Source organism: Ambystoma mexicanum, chromosome 7p (genome assembly GCF_040938575.1).
Source record: "Ambystoma mexicanum isolate Mex_15411 chromosome 7p, UKY_AmexF1_1, whole genome shotgun sequence".
In the NCBI taxonomy this organism is placed as follows: domain Eukaryota; kingdom Metazoa; phylum Chordata; class Amphibia; order Caudata; family Ambystomatidae; genus Ambystoma; species Ambystoma mexicanum.
In genome coordinates, this window is record NC_090939.1 from 196,471,664 (window position 1) to 196,485,267 (window position 13,604).

Sequence of the window (13,604 nt, forward strand, 5' to 3'; positions counted from 1 at the left end):
CCGAACCCCCCACCCCCCAACTCCAAACCCCCACCCCCAAATCAGCACACACACACAAGCACCCAACCAGACCCGAACCCCCACCCCCCAACTCAGCACACTCTCAAACATGCAAACATACAGACCCAAACCCCCACCCCCAACTCAGCACACACACAAACATGCACCCAGACAGACCCGACCCCCCACCCCAAATCAGCACACACACAGACCCGAACCCCCCACCCCCAACTCAGCACACACACAAACATGCACCCATACAGACCCGAACTCCCACCCCCCCAACTCCAAACCACCACCACCCAAATCAGCACACACACACAAGCACCCAACCAGATCCGAACCCCCACACCCCAACTTAGCACACTCTCAAACATGCAAACATACAGACCCAAACCCCCACCCCCAACTCAGCACACACACAAACATGCACCCATACAGACCCGACCCCCCACCCCAAATCAGCACACACACAGACCCGAACCCCCCACCCCCAACTCAGCACACACACAAACATGCACCCATACAGACCCGAACCCCTCCACCCCCCAACTCAGCACACAAAAACATTCAAATCAAAACATTCATACACATCCGACAATTCCCCCACCCCCGCATCTCAACATACACACAGAAAACATTCAAATCCAAACATTCATACACATCTGACACCCCCCCACCCCCGCATCTCAACATACACACAAAAAATATTACAATACAAACATTCATACACATCCGACACACATCCGACACCCCCCCACCCCCGCATCTCAACATACACACAAAATACATTCAAATCCAAGCATCCGACACACATCCAACACCCCCCCACCCCAACATACACACAAAAAACATTAAATTCCAAACATCCAACACACATCCATCACCCCCGACCCCCGCATCTCAACATACACACAAAATACATTCAAATCCAAACATCCGACACACATCCAACACCCCCCCACCCCCACATCTCAACATACATACAAAATACATTCAGATCCAAACATCCAACACACATCCAACACCCCCCCACCCAACATACACACAAAAAACATTAAAATCCAAACATCCGCCACACATCCGACACCCCCCCTCCCCCGCATCTCAACATACACACAAAAAACATTAAAATCCAAACATCCGACACGCATCCGACACACATCCGACCCCCCCTCGCAACATACACACACAAACAAAGCAAAACAGACCCGACACACAAACACAAACAGACCACTTACCGGAGACGTGCTGGAAGGCAGGCAGGTAAGCGGCAGGTAAGCTGGAACGCTGGACTCGTACTACGGCTGGCATGGTCCAAGGCTGAAATGCCTTCCGGCATGAAGCCTTATGGACCACGCCAGCCGTAGTGCTGGCCCTCCATTGGTGCAGCAACACGCATTACGTGGCTCGTAGGAGCGACGTGGTGCGTGTGTGTGTGCTGAGCCAATGAGGGCCAGTGTTTTGTCCGGCCCGGAAGACAACAAAGACTTTCCTAATGGAGGGCGGCCGCGGGCTGCCCTCCATTAGGAAAGTCTTTTTACCTCGCGGGCCGGACAAAAGAGCATGGCGGGCTGCAACTGGCCCGCGGGCCGTATGTTGTGCACCCATGCCTTAGACAGTCATGACTGTGCATATTATCTCTCTTAATTTTCTGACTGGAATTTAAGATGTCTTCTTCTATCTCCCTTGAAATAGGATTACCTAGGCATTTCCTTAACCACACAAACATTTCCTGTTGCAAAATAACACAATCCTGCCCCTTTATATTGCCATTTCCCTCGGTCTACTTACATTCATTTAATCAACTAGAGGCCTTCAGTATCAACTCCTCCTCCAATCCGACCACGTTGCCTTCCGTCCGCGAATTGCCTTTGGAAACCAAGCTGGGATTTGTTTAAAGAGGGACCTGCCCACCATCTCGATTCTTCTTGCAAGTTTATTTCTATCAGCCGCTCTCCATCTTCCAGCTAATGGCGGAGGATGCCCGATCGTCTGAAACTCTGAAGTCTAGGTTAGATCTGAAACCATCCGCACTACTACCACATGAGTTTATGGCCCTTGCAACGTGCATTTATAGTTGGATGGGATTACACCAGAGTAATTCTGAGTCCAAATTACCGGATAAACTCAAGAAGATGGCAAGTTACTGGTTTATTAAAAATTATCAAAACCAGGGAGGTTACAATGAACATCAACGGATGTACGCTCAGTCTCTCAGTGGTCTATACAAAAGATGTAATTCTTAAACTTCATTATGCATCAGAGTGATGTCATACTACGTGGCAATAGTAAAAACCAATCAAGGGTCGGGATTGGTTAAGGGAAACAGCTAGATATACAATCATATAGCAGCAAGGATTGTTATTGGCTGTCCGATATCAGGTGGACAACTTATGCCTACCTCTTTAAATATGTCATTTCAGAAACATCAGCTACAGAGTGCTTCATTGGTCTGACAAGCTATAAGTTCCTTCGTTTTACAGACTAATACAATTGGTTGGCATGCTTGTGCCATGTCTGGAACATTCGGTTCATTGAGCAGCACGTAAGCCAAGACCCAGGTGCAGGGAGATAGAACATGAAGCTACCTCACCACCCAATTAGCCCAGCATCTCTCATTACCCATGCCTTCTGCCATGAAATTGTCTTTGTACTTGGCCTTGCAGAGTATTCTCATCCTAGGAATTCAATGGGAGTAAAGGCACTCACTTTTGTGTCTGGAACTACACGTTCAAATCTTATTTTCAGCCTTGGCTCACGTGACAGGAGACCATGATTCTTTCTGCAAGCTTTAACGGCTTAAAAAATAAATAAATTTGGCATCCTTTCTTTGTTATTTCTTGCATCTTAACATGGGAGGATTCATCCTCTGCAAATGTTCTTCTTCAGTGTAGAGAGCTGACCTAGATTTCTAGTATCTCAACTTCTGGCCAGACAGCCTCGCCACGCAGGTCCACTAGCCTGCTATTCTACTGCGACAAAGCTTTTTGTTCATTCTCAATGAATCCTTGGCTTACTATTTCATGGTACCAAAGTCCAGGTCCAATACAATGGAGGCTTCACCTGCATTCTATTTACTACTTGTAGCCAGCCTATACGATGACTTGATCTACTTGACCGTTTACTAAACTTGACGTCACGTATACTAACTACGCTGACGATAACCAAATACTCATTCCCATCACAGGAGACCACAAAATTGACTCCCTAGCCATCAATGCCATTTACCAAGTCATTCAGGCCTGGATGGCTCAGCATGAATTGTGCTTAAACGACGAAAAGACCGAGCTTCACATCCTTGGCTCACACCAAAGACCAAGTAAACTTGACCCAGCGTTTAAATCCTTCACTATTGATGGCAACACTATTAAAGTTGCTAAAGACACTAAAACACTTGGCATCTACATTGACTCCAAACTCTCTCTATCTAGACAAACTAATGCAGTATCCTCTGCAGCAGCTTACACATGTAAGCTCATCACAGCATGCCGCCCCTTCCTCTCACCAGCCAACTGCACCACACTTGCAAGGACTCTGGTCCTTTCCAAAATTGATTACTGTAACGCCCTCTATCTGGGTACCAACCAATGCAATCTAAAAAAACTACAAATCATCCAAATCAATGCAATTACAGCGGCCCTCAACCTCCCTAGGAACCTGCACATCTCCGATTCCAGACGGAATCTCCATTGGCTTTCAGTCTCCCAAAGAGTCTCTCTTAAAGCATTGGCGCTTACACACAAAAGCCTCGCTAACAAGCCCCCAGCTACTTAGCCTGCAGGTTTTCTTGACACACCACTTCCAGACCACTCAGAAGTGCCCAAACTAACTGCCTTGATATCCCACGTTTCAACCTACAAAGATCCAGTGGACGTAGCTTCCCAGTCCTAGCAGCCAAGATATGGAACTCGCTACCTAACCCCCTGAGAGCTGAACCTTCATTCCCACTCTTCAAATGCAAAGCCAAAGCGACCTACCTTGACCCTACCTTAGAGTCAGCAGCCACTGCATTTACTGCCCACTGCCTTAAACTTGCCTATCCCTCACCTGTATATTAATTGTATTACTTGTATATATCTGTATATTTAAGTCATGTGTTTATATATTTGTTTGTATATATAATGCCTTGACCTTGTTTTTATTATGCCTGTAACCAAGTGATGCGCCCGGTTGCCCTTGGGCCTGGTGCGCTTTATAAATAAAATAAATACTAAATACTAAATACCTTGCATTCCAGGGGCTGTACATTCTTCATGATTCTTATTTCTGCAGAGCTTTTCATCGTGTAATCTTCTTCTTTTACACTTGAGAGTTCACTTGATTCTTTACTTCATCTTTTCTCCTCCAACATCCATGCATCATCTTTATTCAGTATCTTGGGATGTTGTGCACACTTTATTATGACGTCATCAGTTCATTCTCTTAGCTCTTTCTCATATTCCTTCAGGGAGTTATTCCTGTAGGCTGTCACCAACTCGAGGGTATATTCGATATGGCCGTCTTAATGGATACCGCCTTCCATATGCTCGCTGTATCATTGGTCCAGTAGCTGAGGTTAAACAGGGCATGGTCTCATGGCTCGAATACAGGGGAGGTAGGCAAGTAGGATCTCCTGTGGATGTATACCCATACATCCTCTACAGCTGTGAGTTATAGTGCATTATATGACAATCCCTGGCAAAAGAGTTAGTGCCTTTTCTAGCATAAGTATCTACTGTGAGAAGAACACATTGAAAATGAAAACCCCATAATCAAAGATACTGTGATTTGGCGGCACACCAATTATGGAAATGTGAATAGTTGTCACCTGGGTGAGGACCTGTTGAAAAAGGATAAAGGAACAGATTCTAAAAACCTTTTTTGCACAAGTAGATGTGCCAACAATGTGCAAGATTTGTGCATGAGATAGATGCACAATTTCTAACAGTAGGAATAATGATTGGTGGCAGCAATGGTCACAGAGTGATGGCACAGCACGATCTTCCCCTAGTTGCAGGAAGGACATTGCTGTGTGTTCCTTAGTCTCCGCACAGCAATTGCTTGGCGCATGGCCTCATTCACCATGGCTTGCCTGGTAGTGGTCCATGTAGCACTGATGGAAGTCATACGGGTGCTTATAGACAACCGATGCTGTTATATCTCCGCCTCCCAGTTAGGGAATGCATGTGTGGCTGGGGGATTATTGAGTGCCCCTCAAGACACACATCGCAGCCTTTCAGGGTCTGGTGGTGGACTCTCATTCCCTACACATATCTGACATTGTGGTCCTACACCTATTCATACACCTTTGCTCTTGGATGCATGGACACTGCACTGTTGCTACTCATGCTCACGCACATCCACTCTGACTCCAGAACACTGAAGTGCTGTTGGCAATGGCTTCAGGGCACTATGCCCACAACCAACTGCCATAGCCTGCCAATATGTGCGCATCAGCACAATAGCACTGCTTTCTGTCAGAAGACAATGTATATATTGTTAGGACCAGTTTTGTCACCTACACCATCTGGCTGCTAATATTCCAACACCCAATCTATCACACTGCACATGCTGGGGGTACACCTAGGAAGTACAAAGGGATTTTGTGGACACTCACCTTGTTCTGGGTCGGTTTTGTCAGTTCCATCCATCCAAATGATTGCTGCAGTAGAATGCATACATCCCACTGCATTATCTGAATGTGTCAGGGTGCTTTGTGAGGATGGCCCAATAGATGTGCCATTATTCCAGCCACCTACTCCATGGTGTGCCTCTCAAAGTCTACACGGCGTGGCATGATGCCATTGGGTGTGTGCTTGCCCACACATAGGGCATAGATACGGTTAATGAGCCGCAGCCACAGTCCTATGTTAAAGGTCATGCTGAAGCATTGGACTTGGAGATAGAAAAGGGTTTCCTCATGCTCCTCCATGTAATCCAAAATGATGTCTATCTAGGACTCTGTGCAATTCTTGGCCTGACTCACTTTGTGGTATTACTAATGCTGGTGCATTTAGTAGCACTATTGTACATATGCCACCCCAGTTGGGTGGAAGCTGCATACAAGATCTTGTACCCCAGGGACAGTAATGGTCCATTAGCACAGATGTGCCAACTTTCATACTAGGTAAATCCATAATACATTTGCACCCTTCATTGGCACCAACCTTTACTGAACCATTATTTCTAAAGCATAATGTTGGTGCTTGTAGTTTGGTTATGGGTACTGGTCCTGCTTCATCTTTCACCCATGTTAAACATTTCGCAGTTTCTTTCCATTCGTCACGGCACACTCTGTCCGCGTGTTGTATCGCTTCTATTGGCTCAGTGCATATTGCCTCTGCTTTGCATTTCATTATTCCATGACCGATTCTCCTGAGGAATATACTTTCCCTTTTTAAAAAAAAATCTTTTTATTTGCATTTTCAACACCAAACATTACAATCAACCATTTAACCAGCAACACACATAACTCTTGTATTGGCACTTTCTTGTCGGAGTCCTTGATATTCCTTGTTTGCTTGTTTCACGGCAGAGCCCTCTCCCACTGTCCGTGTTGTTTCTGCGCCTTCTTGTACATTTCGCCCTGATGTGGATAGGCCAGCCCGTTCTCTCGGCTCCTTTTCATTTGCGGCATCAGAGCTAGCTTCATTGTCTGTTAGCCCTTGGCTTGGTTGCCTGGCTCATCAGTACTGTCTCCTTCATTCTTTTAAAACAGTTTGTGCACTAGTGCATTACATGCTAGTATATTGGCTCCACTATTGCCCTCCCCTCTTTGCGTCACCCTTGTCCACACTGTTGTTTCGGCCATCACCCATTTGTTCAGATCCGCCCACCACCCCTCTGTCGAGGGTCCTGTACTTGTGTTACACGCCATTGCTATGTGGTGTTTTGCCAGTATTGTCATCAGGTCTTTCATTTTTGCCAGGTGCGATCTCTGCTTGTCTCCCCTTGGGAGCAGGCCCAGCAAGTAGGAGGCCGGCGACCACGCCTGCATCTGGATACCGCCCTTCTGCGCTCTTTTCTGGATAGTGTCCCAGAAGTTCCTTATTCTCGGGCACGACCAGAGCATGTGCACCATATCTGCCAGCTCCTCCGCACATCTCGGGCAGCTTCGGGTCTGGCCGCCTCCCATACTCAACATCTATTTTGGCATCAGATAAGCACTATGCGTGAGGTATAGCTGCATCTGTATGACCCTTGCATTCCTGGACACCTTCTTTGGGTACCGGAGGGCACTGTTCCATTCTCTGTCTGTGAGGGGTTTCTGTAGCTCTTCTTCCCATTTCACTCGCACCCGCAGCACTCTCCTGTTGTTGACTCCTAGTAGTTTCTCGTAGAGACTGGAAACTGTATGACCCCCTTCAGAGACATCGTACCATGAGTCTAGTGCCTCCCCTGTGTCATCATCCAGCAGGGTTCCCCACCTTTTCCTTATCGCCTGGACCATGGTATTATACAGCATGAATTGGCCCTTGTGTATTCCCTGTTCCTCCACCAGGGTCTGGAAGTCCACCCAGTGCCCATCTCGCCACAAATCTCCTATTTCGGCCACCCCTTTGTCCTCCCACTGTGTCCAGAACATTGCCAGGCTTGCAATGTGGTCGTCTACCAGTCCTTCTAGGGGTATTTGCCTTGAGCAGGGGTCTCTTATATCCTGGATTTTCCATGCTCTTTTCCACAGGGCTCGGCCCAGTTTGATCATGTCGGGGAGTGCGCTGGCCGGGGCTGCATCCATCGACAGAAGCTCTCTAAGATAATATTGCTGTAACGACGATCTAAACAGTATCGAGTCTATCAATATGTGCTCACCCAGCCACTGCACCACGAACTGGAGTTGGGCTGCCAGGTAATAGCACTCAAAGTCCCTTTTACACCTTAATATATGGTGATTCACTACTTCGACAGCTCCTCTTTTTGGACCTGATAGTATGCACTTGAGCACCTTACTTTTTATTCTTATATTCTCCATCATGTGTGCCTCTTTTACATAGTTGTCTACGTATGGGAATTCTGATCCTGTGCGATACCTCATCATGGCCGATTGTCCCTGAAATTGTCCTCTGTTCTGGCATACTGCGAGATGTACCAAGCAGTGTGCTCTGTACTCAGGTACTTCTTGAGGTATAAATACTCAAGAGGCTGTCATGGCATAGGTGGTTAAGTGAGCAAAGCAAACAAAGCAGCTTTCCCTACATCTCTCTCTTGCCACCTTCTCCATTGACCTATACCATGAGTTTCGTTCAATATTTATGGAATTATCAAAATACCTTCTCTTATAATAGTCATCATCTGCAATACTTCTCCTAGCCCTTACTGTCTCCACAATTGGGCGGAATACCATTTCCTGCTCTAACTGGAAATCTACTTGTTTTTTAACTTCTTTACTAACATTGTGCCATAGGGACACATTTATCTTTTCGTAATCAGTCAAATGCAGTGTGAGATAAACAAGAAATAAAAACAACAAAAGATAAAGGAAACAGAAGGACTGCAATAGCCATAATGTCTGTCATCTGTAGATGTGTCTTGCGGTGTATCGACTGGAGTATTATGAAGATATCAGGAGCCTAAAGATATGAAAACACTTGTACAGTTTTCTTAGTAACGGGCCATAGTAGGTTATTATTTTTCAATGGTGAGTGAGGCGAGCTGTATATACTTTTCCAAAACATTTCACAACCACATATAATTACCATTATAAAAGATTAGATTGATTATTGTCAAACCACTTTCACAATTATGTGGTTCATTGAAAAATATAAAATATAAAAAATAGTGCTGATAAAAACATAAAAATATAAAGTTGTGGAAGAGAATAAATAGTCCAATTAAAAATGTAAAGACTGAAAAGTAGAAAAAAGAGTCTTTTATAGATGTATGATCTCATGAAAAATAGTATAACAAATAGTCCCAATAAAAATGTAAAGATAGAAGAGTAGAAAAAAATAGTCTGTTATAGATGTATGTTCTCGTGAAAAATAGTCCTTAATGCTGTGCTGGTAATGTATTCAAAAACTTCTCAACATCAACTCCTTTCTTACTGTTCCAGTGATAGTTCAGCGTCAGTGTTCCTCAAGTGGTGCAACGTAATTTATATCTTCTTTATTCTCAAGTTCCTTATTCCTTTTATCTTCTTTCTCAGCATGCACCTGAGTTCTTGTCCTGGGTCTGCTTTTATTCTATTCTCTCTCTGGATACTGGTAGCTGGGCAGGGAGGCATCACTCTTGTGTCGTCTTATGTAGGCTATGTTGACCCACAGGAAAAAGTTGACAACTGCAGTGGTATTCAATTCTATTTCGTCTTGTTCTGTGCCTTTAGCGATACCTCCCTGCCTTTCATTTCCTGTCAAGAAATGAAAGAGAGAGGTATTTAGTAATGGACATCAAATAGTCATGTAACTTATTTAAAAACACAGTCACTTGGGCATCTGTCTGCGTGCGCGTGGGCATGGTAATGGGCACATCCAGCCTTCGACCTGTCACCAACTCATAAGAAGTCAGGTGATCGTCTGAGTCTTGCTGATTGCGCAGGGAAAAACAGACAGCGGAACGCAATACATCCAGTCCTTATGCTGATCTTGCTAACCCGTGATGCCTGAGAGCTGTGTGTGCTTTATAAATGTAAAATAAATAAATAAAGAAATCTCCACGACCCCCCCCTGAGGTATTTCACTATGTATACAGCAGTGTTGCAAAGAGATTCTGATGGCACTATCTCTCCTTGCTTCATGAGCAAATGTATTGTTTCATAAATACCCTCATCTGCTTCTTCTTTGGACATTGGATACTGTTTTACTCGGGGTAAAATTGCCCCTTTCTTTAATTTTATTTTGATTGCGCCAATCCATTTTAACAACCCCACATCATAGTGGTCGGTCATAGTGTGCTGGGTACCCTTGCCAAATCTTCTTCCATAAATGATGGTACTTTATTTAGCTAGCATTATTTGTTGTGGCACCTCTGTATACTCTATTCTCATTTGACATGGTATATTTATCTCAAACAATACCTCATCACCAGAGTGACTGTAGTCAAACAACTCATCATCTGTCAACTGGGTCAGTCTGTGTGATGCATCAAGTGCTATTACTGTGCGCCAACTCACCCCTTCCTCATCAGTGCCCTGTAAAATCATTCTATCCTCCCTCACTACAGCCATCTCTAGCTCAAGTGTAACCAGTTCCCCTTCAGTTACATCTGTAGGTATTTGTGTTCTGAATAGAAAGTCTGTGGGTAGTCTCAATAACTGTCCCTCAATGCGGGGAAGCCATGCTAACATCACTTGTACTCCATAGAAAAATACTTCAGGTCCACTGGTACCCCCCTCTGTGAATGATATTGACATATTGAGTTTGGCCATAAGATCTCTTCCCAATATGTTAACAGGTGTCTTCCTAGAACACAGCAATGGAACGTCTGCTCGCCTACTGTCACAGGATGTTGTCGTCACAGTGTTAACTAAGAAAGTTAAAAGGAGTCTGGTCACCTATAGATACCTCCACCCTCTGTTCCTGTTCAGTGTCTGTGGTTACTGATAGGATAGGGCACATAAAGTTATTCTGTGGGCTGTCCTATTGGGGATACATGTTCAGTCCTGTCCCTGTAAAAGGGTTCCCCCCCAAATGCTGTCACTCCTCCTATCCGTGGTGACTGTGGCGGAATATTAGTATCCCACTGTGTAACTGTTTGTTGTGATTGCACTGCACTCTGTGGTTGATGTTTCAATGTCTCCTGTGGTTGTTGTGGCACTATCTCTGGCTGTATCTGTGGCCCTTGTGGTTGCTACACCTGCTGTGCTTGTGTCTGATCTGGTGAATATTGTGTGTAGTCATAGTACTCATAGTTTTGCTGTGGTGCACCATATGGTGCTGGATATGCCATCCCCTCTTTTGGCCCATAGTGCATTGCACCTTGCTGCATTGCTCCACTACTTCTACACACTTGTGAAATGTGTCCCTCTTTCCAACATGCCCAACATACTGCTGCAGTGCCCCAAGGACCTCTGAAGTGGGGGTGTCCTCCACCAAACCCAAATCATCTCTCTCTGTGAAGAGATCCTCTTCCTCCACTGAGGTAATACATACTCTCCCCTCTTCCTGCAAAGTAACCACCCATGCCAAGCTGTGGCATAACATCTTGCTGTCCATTATTCCTTTCTCCTGTATTTATCAATACTGCTCCTTCTACAGCCATTTTGGATAATTTCTTCACCAATTTTTGCCTCTTCTTTTTACCTTTCCTCTTTTTTCTTTTGATCCTTCCCCTGCTTTAACCTACAGTGGTTTATGATAGTTAATTGTATCTCTGGCCATGGTCTCATTTCAATCCCCACAATCTTTTTTAACTGTCTCTGTACTTTTTCAGGTAGGCCCCGACATAAAATATCATAAAATGCTGGTATATTCTTTAGTTTCCAAATGCCAATGTTCTTTAATCTCTTGAATATAGGCAGCGGGGTCCTTAGTAGGTCCCATCTTCCTAGTCATTATGGCGCTCATGTCAGATTGATCTGGAAAAGCACCCTCAGTGCCTTCCATACATTAGCTCTACAATTATTAAATGGTGACCCGTCATATTTAGTGGTGTTTTGTTCTGTCACTGCAAAATAGACTGCTCGCTTCCACACGTCCTCTGCCTGGTCACCCATTATGGATGCAAATAGGCTTTTCATGTCACCTATAGCTAATGCTATCCCATCTGTCTCTCTCTCTCTCTAGCTTGTAGATTCACTTGCCTACCCGCGCTGTGAGTGATGGCAGCTTATCCCTCAAGTTATTTTTGTCTGTCTGATTCCATGGAGTATAGTGGGGTTGCCCTAATCCCTTGTGGAGCAGTGGGAATTGTGCTACCCCTTTCTCGTGCAAAGGTGATGCTGCACGAGTTCTCCTTTTCAATGCCTTAGCTACACACTGTTGCTGGCGTTCTGGCAAGTGTCTTAAGAAATATGGTGATTTATGGTCTTCATTTAAGGGCAGTACTGATGTTAGGGGTGGATACAGGCTTAGGTTTGGCCCTAGTAAATCTGCTATCTCTCCCATGCCTGGTCCTTTGGTATACATTTGTGGAGCTTGTGCTGCCTCTTCTCCCCCGTCTTCATCACCAATGTCTACCCAATTTGTCTCTCTGTCACTTTCTCCACTGTCGTCATCCTCAAGTATGAGATCAAAACTCACTCCCTTAATAAGCTCTATTGCATATGTTCCACTCATTATCTCTGGCAACACATCTCTGTCCCTGGTCTCTGAGGTTTTTGTCCCACTCCTTTCTCCCCACATCTCTGGCATCATATTTCTGCTCATCTTTTTGCTCATCTCCTTCCTCATTTTTTTCAATGTCTTCCTTTTCTCTTGCCATTCTCCTGTTCTTCTCATTTAGCCTCTTTCCATACTCATCCCCTTCTCCTACCTCACTTTTCCTTCTTTGTATTTCCTGTTCCTCTCTCTGCATCCTCTCTGTTGCTTCTCTCTGTTCCCTCTCTTTCTCCCTTTATGCATCTGCTCTATTTCTTCCTGTGGATCTCTCTTGACTTCCTCCCTGGCTGCTTCCGTCATTTCTTCATACTCCACTACCTTTACATAATTATTTTCGGTGCCTTTCCCATTGAGTTTCAACAATATTTTTCCTCCTACACATTTCTCTGGTTCCATCATAGTCTCTCCACTATCTCCATTACCTATGGGTACGCTTCTCACCCTGTGACCATCTATCTGCATGACTCTCACTATCCGGAGCTCTTCATTAGCTGCTCTTAGCTGATTTTCTAAGCTATGTAGTCCTCAATACTCTTCCTCCTCCCTTAAATGTGTCTCTGAGCCCCGCCATGCTTCTTTCTTCATTTGCACAAATCGCGCCTTTCCTTTTACCAATTATCACCCTTCTTCTACTATCATCACTTTCCTCATCAGGGGATTCATACATGGGATTACTATACCCTACAACTGCTACTTGTGTAGGGTATATTCCTGGGATGGTCGAGGCTGGTGTGCTCTCCTCATACGGAAGCGGTACTGTGAATTGTGTCTGGATGCCTGCCTCTGCTGGTAATGGCGGAGCTGTTGGCTGTGTGTAAGCACTTACCTCAGAATGCGGAGGAGGTTGCACTGTGGGCTGCTTGCACTCCACCTGACAATATTAAGCATCCATTCCTTCTTAGGCCCCTCTGTTTCTTCCTCAAAGGTCTTCCAGAGTTCTAATACACCTAGCCTGTTCTTGAGCATCCTGCCCTTGTGTGTGGTTTGTAAGTATGTGCACATGTGTTGGAGTACATTTTTACAGTGAGTGCCCTCTTGTGGCCAAGACAGGTACATCTTCCCAGCAGTCCCTTTCACCCACTCAACATGATACTTAATGATGTTGGCACTATATATAGTGAATGCTTTGCATCAGTGAATTATTATTATCTGACATTGTGACAACTTTTAAGCAGCGCATAGCTTGGCACTTACACAGAATAAACAATGCAAAAAAGTGGTCAGTTTACCAATAATTAGAACAGAAATAGTCTTTGCAATTCTCTGACACTTTTTCCTTAGTCACATGCCCCAATGTCCAAATTCTACCTCTGGGTCACAACAACAGAATCTTCTTACAATCTAAATGTTCATACTTACCCCATCAGC